Genomic DNA, 9,191 nt, shown 5'->3' with positions numbered 1-9,191 from the left:
TTCTAGCACTGTTAAAAAAAAACATTTATTTTGCAGTTTAAACTTGACATCTGAAGACTAAGCGATCTTTTCGGATTATCATCAATTTTTTTGCTCATAAAACTAATATTTATCTTATATTTCTCAGCAAATTAATCTAAATTGTAGTTTGGTTTGGTTTTACTCATCTTGTTTATTATCAAATATATCTGGAAAACTTTTAATTTACTTTTATTTCTTTAAAGTAACTGAGTCAAACACGATAATGTTGTTATAATTTATATATAAATAAAAATTTTTTTTTCAGTAAACAGAATAACAAAACTCAAGCACCAATTCAATTGTCAATAATATGCTTTTTACACATTTTGAAATAAGTTAAAAAATGGCGCTTTAACACGGGTAAACCAAATTCTTTGTTTTCATTAAGTTAAATAAAATTAGAATTAGATATTCGTCTGAAACTAAGATAATTTTTCTATAGTTGATTTTGTAATAAAAATCTACTTTATTAAAACTTAATCTATTAAGCATTTTTTTAATTCCAATTTTTTTAAATAAAATATTTAAAAAAAAGAGTATTGTTAATTTAAAAGGAGCAGGTAACTTACTTGCTTGACCATCAATAAACTTTTATCGTTGTAGAGAACAGAGTTAGACTGGTGTTTTTCTACAAAAACTATATATATTATTAATTTTTAACAGTTTTTGAATTCCTAAAATTAAAAACTAAACAACAAAAGTTTTTACTTAAGCATTAAGTTTTTTTTTTCAATTCTAAACTAGGGGAGGGCTACGTAAGGCCCACGAATGAGAAAGACCGGCCTGTTAACATTTTCAAACCGACCATAGTCAAAGTTTACTATATTTTAAGATAAACATAATGGTGTAATACTTTGGTCCAGGATTGCTAGAATTAAAGAATTCCGAGTGCCCATATCAAAATTTTAGGCTGAGTAGCTTTTGCTCTGACCTGACATTGGTTTTATTTAAAGTATATTAGGTAGAACACCTATGTTTTACAAAGATGATACTTAAACGTTTTTATTTATTATAAATGTTTTTAATTGGCAAATACTAAAAAAAATCTATAAGGTTAAAAACTATAAGTATTTAATACTTAAATAATTATTTAGGAGATGTGTATTGCTATATTTTATTTATATTTAAAATACTAATAATAGTTTTTATTCAGAATGAAATACAAATTAGGAACTTAATTAGACAGAAATGTGAATTTTGCTCCATTATTATTTATACTATACTTTATATATTATAAAATATATTTCAATTGAAAGTTTTTTCATAAATATTAATTTTAATTGCGTTTTACTTTTAACTCTGATTTACACATTAGTTAATAATAATATTAGTACATACAACTATATTTATATAGACTAAATTCAGCTATCAAAAAGTTTAGACGTTATTGTTAAAAAAAAAAGAAACTAATAATAGAAAATATCTTAGATATGTTTTTTTGTATTTATACTCATACATTATTGCTTTGATGAACATTAATGAGTTATACTGAAGGTCTATTGCAAAAAAGTCAAAATTAATCGATATTTGCTTGCTGTTATAAACAAAACACTTACGGATCACTTTTACTTACTTAATTTTCATTTATACAGACCAAATTAAATGTGCATACTACTCGATTTTTACAAGTTTTAATTATTTTGGTTCTCTTTTTTTTTCTACGTCTGTTAATTTTTAAAGATAAACCTGTAAAGTAGAGAAATAGTTAGTAAAATCAAAATTAAATAGTAGTGCAGTTTTGCATCAATTTCATTGCTAGACCCAAACTTTTTAACAAATCTATATAATTTAAGCTTTTGTAAACCAAGTGTTTACGAAACTAAGGTTTTTTGTCTCTAATTTGTTAAAATTGAACGCATGAAAAAAAAAAAGATTATAACAACTAGATTTAAAATTTTGTACTCAGTGTGTTTTCTCTTGAGTAGTTTTTTCCTGCTTTGCAAGCATTTTTGTGTTCAAAGTGCGCACAGGAAATCTTCTTGCTAGACGTGAATGGTTATAGTCTGAGCGGTTTTGCTTTTAAAGCTAAAACTTGAACTAAATTTATATATCTACGGTAAACATGTAAACTATGATAAAACGGGAACCGTTCAGTTCCAACCCGCACACAATTCCCACCCGATCAATTCCAACCCAAATCAAATCCCACCCGATCATTTCCCACCCTATCATTTCCCACCCGATCATTTCCCATCCGAATCAAATCCCACCCGATCAAATCCAACCCGAATCAAATCCCACCCGAATCAAATCCCACCCGATCATTTTCAGCCCAAATCTAATCCCACCCCGTCAAATCCCACCCGAATCAATTCCCATCCACATAATTCCTACTTGTTCAATTCCCAGTAAATTATCAAACCCGATTATATTTATTCTTGTACGAATTAAAAATTTTAATACGTTTGGAACTCACATTAAAACTTTTGTTTTTGTAGTTTTTAAAATCATTTGAAATATGAAATTAGTAAGGTAAAAAAAATTTTTTTATTTAATCTAAAATTATTACTGTTGCTTATTTTATCATGTTTTTAGTTTAATGTCATTTTTGTTTGTTGATAACTACGATAATTAAATAATTACGACTTGCGAACAACAGAAAGTTTTACTGTTACTTGTAAAATGCTATCATTGTTACTAAATTTAATCCAGATCACGTTTAAATAATAAATAAGTTCTAAGTATTGGAACCATTTTCTATCATGGTAACTAATTTATGTCCAATTATTATTTTTTGTACGAGTTGGAACAATAGACATTGACACTTAATTTTATTTTAGTTAAAACAACAAAATAATATAGTACTGTACAACATAGTTTTCTTTAATAAGAAGTTTGGAATTTGAAAATTATATTAATGCTTATTTTATTAAAATCTAGACCTAAATTACTTTTGTTCGTTGATTACTAGATATTTTTAAGTAATTACGGCCGGCAAGAAATATTGGCCTATCTTTTGTAAAATGCTTTTCCGGCTAATACAATTCAGTCCAAATCAGGTTCAAAGCAAATTCAAGTTTTTTTAGTATCCGAACTATTTTTTATAACAAAGTATTATAAGGTAGCTGGTTTATGTCCTATTAAGTCTACCTTTGTAACGACTATAGAAATTAATATTGCTCGGCACAATTTTTTTAAGTGCAATTTTTGGAAAATATTCTGTTTTATTAAGCTTAATGTTTCATATTTCTTGTTTAAAACAATACTTCCTAAGTTTGATTTAACAACAATTTTAAGTATTTGATGCCTGCGGCGCGAATAACTTATTATAGAAAAATTGGTCTTTTAAAAAAGTATTTTTGTTATATAAAAAAGTTCTTATTTGGTTGTTATTCAATTTCTTTAAGTCTTAGCTTTTAAACCAACTAAATTAATTGTGTACTATATCTACCTGAAAATGAGCTTATTTTGATTGTAACTATGAAGTTTTTTTTTTCTAAAACATATGTTTTATTATTTATGTGAAATTAGATGAGTTAAAAAAAAAATTAAACAACTAATAAAAACTTACAGTTACACAAAGACTGATGTAAATGTTTAAAATGTTACAGGGTAAAATACATTTGTCTTACTATCAAAATCAAAATAATCTAAAATATGTTAAAATACATATTTATCAATTGTCTTTTATGCTATTTTTAAACACCTCCTAAAAAATATTATAACTTAATATCTACCGCTATAGGTCTTTTAAAAATTGATTTTTAAACATGTGTGTTAATAGCACTTTCAATAAATTTATCTTCATTAAGAATGTAGTATGAGAATTAACCAATGATTTATAATTATAAATATTATTAACCAATTTCAGAAATAAAAGAATTTAATAACGAACAAAAACGAAAACTGACACAAATAAATTTATTACCAGTGTTGCAAGAGTTATATTTTTTAAACCACTTAAAAACTAAATACTTAATAAAAGTTTTTTGATTTGTTTGTTTAATTTAAAATTTAACGCTCAAGCAGTTGATTTAAAAACATAGCATTTTGTTTTAACAAGTATGCTCTTTAAAATTTTGATGTGTTCTGACCAGTATTAAAAATTATCTATCATTACTCTGAAATATTTTATCATATTAACAATTGTTTTATCTATTTTGACTTCAAAACTGATAGTTTTTCATACCACTCTTGTAATTGTTAAAATCGTTTTATTCTATTTTTATCTAGTTTTTAAAGCTGTTAATAATATGTTACAATATTAAACAATTATTCTTAATTCTTAATTATATTTAACTATTAGAACTTGAGTTATAGCGTAACCAAGCGAATTTTCTTTAGCAAAGGACTAAGTTTTCGCATTCACTGGTCGCAATATAAAATATAAACATGCTCTCGAGCCACACTTTTACAAATATGGGCCACAGTTTGCCGAACCCTTGTGTAAATCATAAAAAAAAGGTATCTCAGTGTAGCAGAGACATTTCTTGGCCTTTTCAAAGGGAGAACTATTTTTTTTAGTTTAAAATGATTCTTCTTCTAACTATAAATAAAAGTTGTCTTTTAAACATATAAGCATCTACTCAACTATTAACATATTTGTTAACCATAGTATTTAAATACATAATGTAAAACTATCAATAATGTTTTTCAGTCAAATATCTATATTTTTTTGTGTGTTTCATAAATAGTTTTTCACTTAATAACCTTGTTAGTTTAGATAAATTTGAAAACTATTTAACTCATTTAATATATCAAATGTTGTTAATATTTCATTATCTAATAACAAAACATAAAGAAAAAACAAAATTGATTTAAAATATAAAAGAACAGGAGATAATTGAAGTTAAATGGCAAATTAAAGAACATGTAGTAATGTCACTATATATAGAGGTCGTGTTTGAATAGTTTTGTAAAGTCTAGGTCTTTTTTAATGTATAAGAATCAAAACTGAAATAATAATAAAAAACACACGTTATAAATATAACATGCTAAAAGATGTGCGTGAATTAGCATGTATAACTTTAATAAACATGCAGTTAGAAGTAAAGTTGCAATATATAGTTGTAAATAATGCATAAGTTAATGAAATGTCTTCTTTACAAACAAAGTTTCAAAAGTTATTAGCCATTTATGACACAATGAAAAGAAAATAAAGCTTTTTCTTATTAGCGCATATCACAAAAACAAACCTTTTTTACAATGAAATAAAATGTTTGCATTTTGTTATTGCATTTGGTTTTTAAAGCATTTTTAATACTCGTTGTTTTAACATTTACAATTTTCAAAGAAAGCACAAGCGAAACAAGTAAAAGTTTATAAATACACAGCTTTTTTGGTTAATACACGAAACTTTCTTTTTTTCTTTTTCGTCTTTTTTCATCGTCGCACAGGCTCCAGGTAACCAGTCTAAACACACCCCTGCAGTTAGGTACAGCTTATTGAAAATGAAAATAATAAAAATTTGTTAAATTAATAATTTCTCTCATTAAAAGTTGTTATAATTTTTTTTTTAATTGTTAAACATTATTAAAAAAATCTTTTTTGGTCTAAATATATGAAGTAATATGAAATTTTAAACTTAAAAAGTATGGAACTTGACTGAAACTTATAATCAATCTTTCTTCTAAACTCTACATGTACAAAAATCAAACGTATTAGAATTTATGCATAAAACTATGGATCTGAACTAACCGTATAACATATATAAAGGTTGGTAATTATTTTATTTAAAATTTTTATGAACTGGATTGAGTCGAAAAAGAATTCTTTCGAGTGATAATTTACCTGGATGGGAATTGAACGTGAGGAATTGATCGGGTTGGATTTGATTTGGCCGGTATTTAATTTGTGCTGGAATTGTGCGGGTTGGATTTGATTCGGGTGGGATTTTATCGGGTTGGAACTGAATCGGGTGGGATTTGATTCGGGTGGTAATTGATTCGGGTGGGAATTGATCGGGTGGGAATTAATCGAATGGGAATTGATTCGGGTTGGATTTGATCGGGTTGGAATTGATTTGGGTGGGATTTGATTCGGGTTAGATTTGATCGGGTGGGAATTGATTCGGGTGGGAATTGATCGGGTGGGATTTGATCGAGTGGGTTTTGATTCAGGTGGGAAATGATCGGGTGGGATTTGATTTGGGTGGGATTTGATTTGGGTGGGAATTTATAGGGTGGGAATTAATCGGGTTGGAATTGATTCGGGTGGGATTAGATTGGGTGGGAATTGATTCGGGTGGGATTTGATTCGGGTGGGATTTGGTCGGGTGGGAATTGATCGGGTTGGAATTGATTTGGGTTGGAATTGATCGGGTTAGAATTGATTCGGGTGGGATTTGATTCGGGTGGGATTTGATCGGGTTGGAATTGATTCGGGTGGGATTTGATCGGGTTGGAATTGATTCGGGTGGGATTTGATTCGGGTGGGATTTGATCGGGTTGGAATCGTGTGGGTGGGAACTGAGCGCGGGTTGGAAATGTTAGTATACCGATAAAACATGTGGCTCACAAATTTCTGTAAAATTTTGACAAATTACATTTCTTTATTAAATCTTTAGGTTCAAGAGAACGTTTTAAAATAATTTCGGAAGCCTAATGCTTTTTTATAAACACTGCCAGCCGTAAAATCTTATAATAACTAATAATGCAAACATGTGTTGTGTTAACTACTTATGTATTAGGCAGTTAATCATAATTGATTAAATTTGATTCTTGAAAAATTACAGTTAAGGTATCTAAAAAGTTTAACGATTTTTTTAGTTTTTATGGTCTTTTATTTCAATTTACGAAAAAAGTATGTGGAAAAGCTATTATACGTTTAATTGTTGTTGATCTTTAATTAGACTAGGTATTTAAAATTAGTCTTTTTTACATTTTAACTGATACTTGTACTTGACGCGTTAACCGCACAAATCTTTTTCACTGTTCACTAATAAAAAATACTTAGGCATTTCGGCAACTGATGACAGTGAAGTAGAATAAGATAAAACTGAGCAAAATCACTTCAAACTAAAACTTGACAAGTTGACTTTTCAGAACAGTTTGAACTGAAAAGTGCATATGACGCGAATCTACGATTCCACAACGCCGCCACCATTTATCAGCTGGCAAACACTTTCGCGCTGCCGAACCTTTTCAAAATCGCGCCTCGTTACGTGGAACGCTGCTTCGCAATCTCGGTCGCTTTCTGGTGCTGGACTTGGCTTCGAAAGTGCTCGCGAGCTGCAGGTCACTTCGGAGGCGCCAAGTGCTGCGTGCAAACGGCTAAGCCGCGACTTGGAAGAACGCTCGGGCGCAAAAAAGCTGCTTGTGAAAGTTCGCGTCGGCCTGTTCGGCCGAGTGGAAGGAAAACGTGAAGTAGTACAGTTTTACCCATCGCCCGCACCGCCTGAAATTTTCCCTCGCACGAAAGAAAACAGGCGCGCGCTCAAAGCCGTTTAAAAAGCATCGTCTGCGTGTTTTCCGGCTGGTTGAAGAAACAAGTAGACGAAATTTATTCGGACCACGAGACAGAAGAGGGCAGGCATGTACAAAAAGAAATTGTTTTGGACAAAAAGTACGCGCCCGCCACGAACAGCTGGACTGACGTGGCGGTCATGCCGCTTTACCGCCACGAGTACTGCGCATGCGCCGACTGAACTTTCATATTTGGTCAGCAGACCGCTGCACCAAATATGAAACTTAAAACTCTTTAAGAAAATCATTATCAGTTAATTTAAACTTGACATTTAATGTAACCGCTATTAAATTATCGCGTTCTTTTTTGTCAATCAGCCAGTTAAGGATTTATTTCAAATAACACCTCACATAAATGGTAAGGTGTTTCTTCATTTTCAAATAAGCGAAGATAATTTAAGTTTTAGCTGTTATAAAACTTTAATTGAATAATTTTTACCTAGTACTACTAAAATAGTGGTCATGAATATTTTATTAATAAGTAGCTTGTAAAGTTTTAATTATAGAAAAAATACAATTGTATTTATACATTTCAGTTCAGCTGATAAATTTAAAATTCTATTTGATATTAAAAACCAGATAACTATGCATTTATAGAAAGTCAAATAGAAAAGATTGTTAATGTATTTTACTGTTATTTTTATACAAGTTGACTTGTACTCATCATTCATTTTATCACATGCGTGAAACGAGCTTCCAATCAATTAGAGCGTATAATATCGATATTAAATTTTGATTTCAATTACTGTAATTAAAATAAATAATAATAATACAGCACATTAATTACTTTAGCATATATTTTCCGGTTGTCAGTGTGATTATACGAAAACCCTACTAATAAAAGCTCCAGCTTCTAAAAATAACATTTTATTTTGTATACTTATTCAAAAGTTTTGCTAGAATATTTTATTTTAATTTAATGGTTAATTAACTTTCTTTAAATCCAAAACTAAAATCATTTTTTGAAGTTTAAGAAACACAAATTAAAAACAACGCAGTTTATAAACAGTTCTAATTTATAAATTTAAAGTTACAAACAAGTTTAATTAACTTTATGCTTCAAGTATCAAAATAATACAATTCAAAAAAGTTTTCTTTGATTTTATCTTATTATTTATGTAAAATAAGCCAGGACAGAAAACTGCAACAAGTTTATTGAAACAATACTGCACTTATATTAATTAAGATTTTCTCTATACATCAAAAAACAACACACAATTTAAATGCTTATACATACATATTGCATACAAATAACAAATCTAAAATAAAAACAAAAACTGTTTTAACAAAATTTGTTTTGAAGAGAAAATCAAAGTTGAAATAAGGCTATATTTAAATCACAAAAGAAATAAATAAGCAAAAAAAATTCAATAAAATTATTAAGTAAGTTAATTGTAATTTTAACTTTTGAGATTGGTTTTTGTGAGACTATATAACTTAAGCACCAACTTTTTGAAACTTACTTTAAAGCCTGATGGCACTGTATAAATAATTACCGAAAAGACTATAAATATAAGTTAGCTAATTTTACAAGGCTTTCTAGTAGTGCTTATTAAAATATAAAAGGCGTTAATCTTATTTTAGCAAAAATTGAATTGAAATGCTTTACTAACATTGTTTACCAATAACGATAAAGTTAGGTTTTCATTTTTCTAAGTTATCTAAATATAACAACACACAAAGCTTGCTTTTAAAACTCTTGCAAAAAAAAGTATTACAATAAAAAATAAAGTTAATTTAACTTGTTTAAAATTAAAAAAAGAAAAA

The sequence above is a fragment of the Thalia democratica genome, chromosome 3, assembly GCF_965202585.1.
Source record: "Thalia democratica chromosome 3, ktThaDemo2.hap1.1, whole genome shotgun sequence".
Taxonomy (NCBI): Eukaryota; Metazoa; Chordata; class Thaliacea; order Salpida; family Salpidae; genus Thalia; species Thalia democratica.
The sequence above is the reverse complement of the archived record's forward strand: the minus strand, read 5'-3'. Positions refer to the sequence as shown.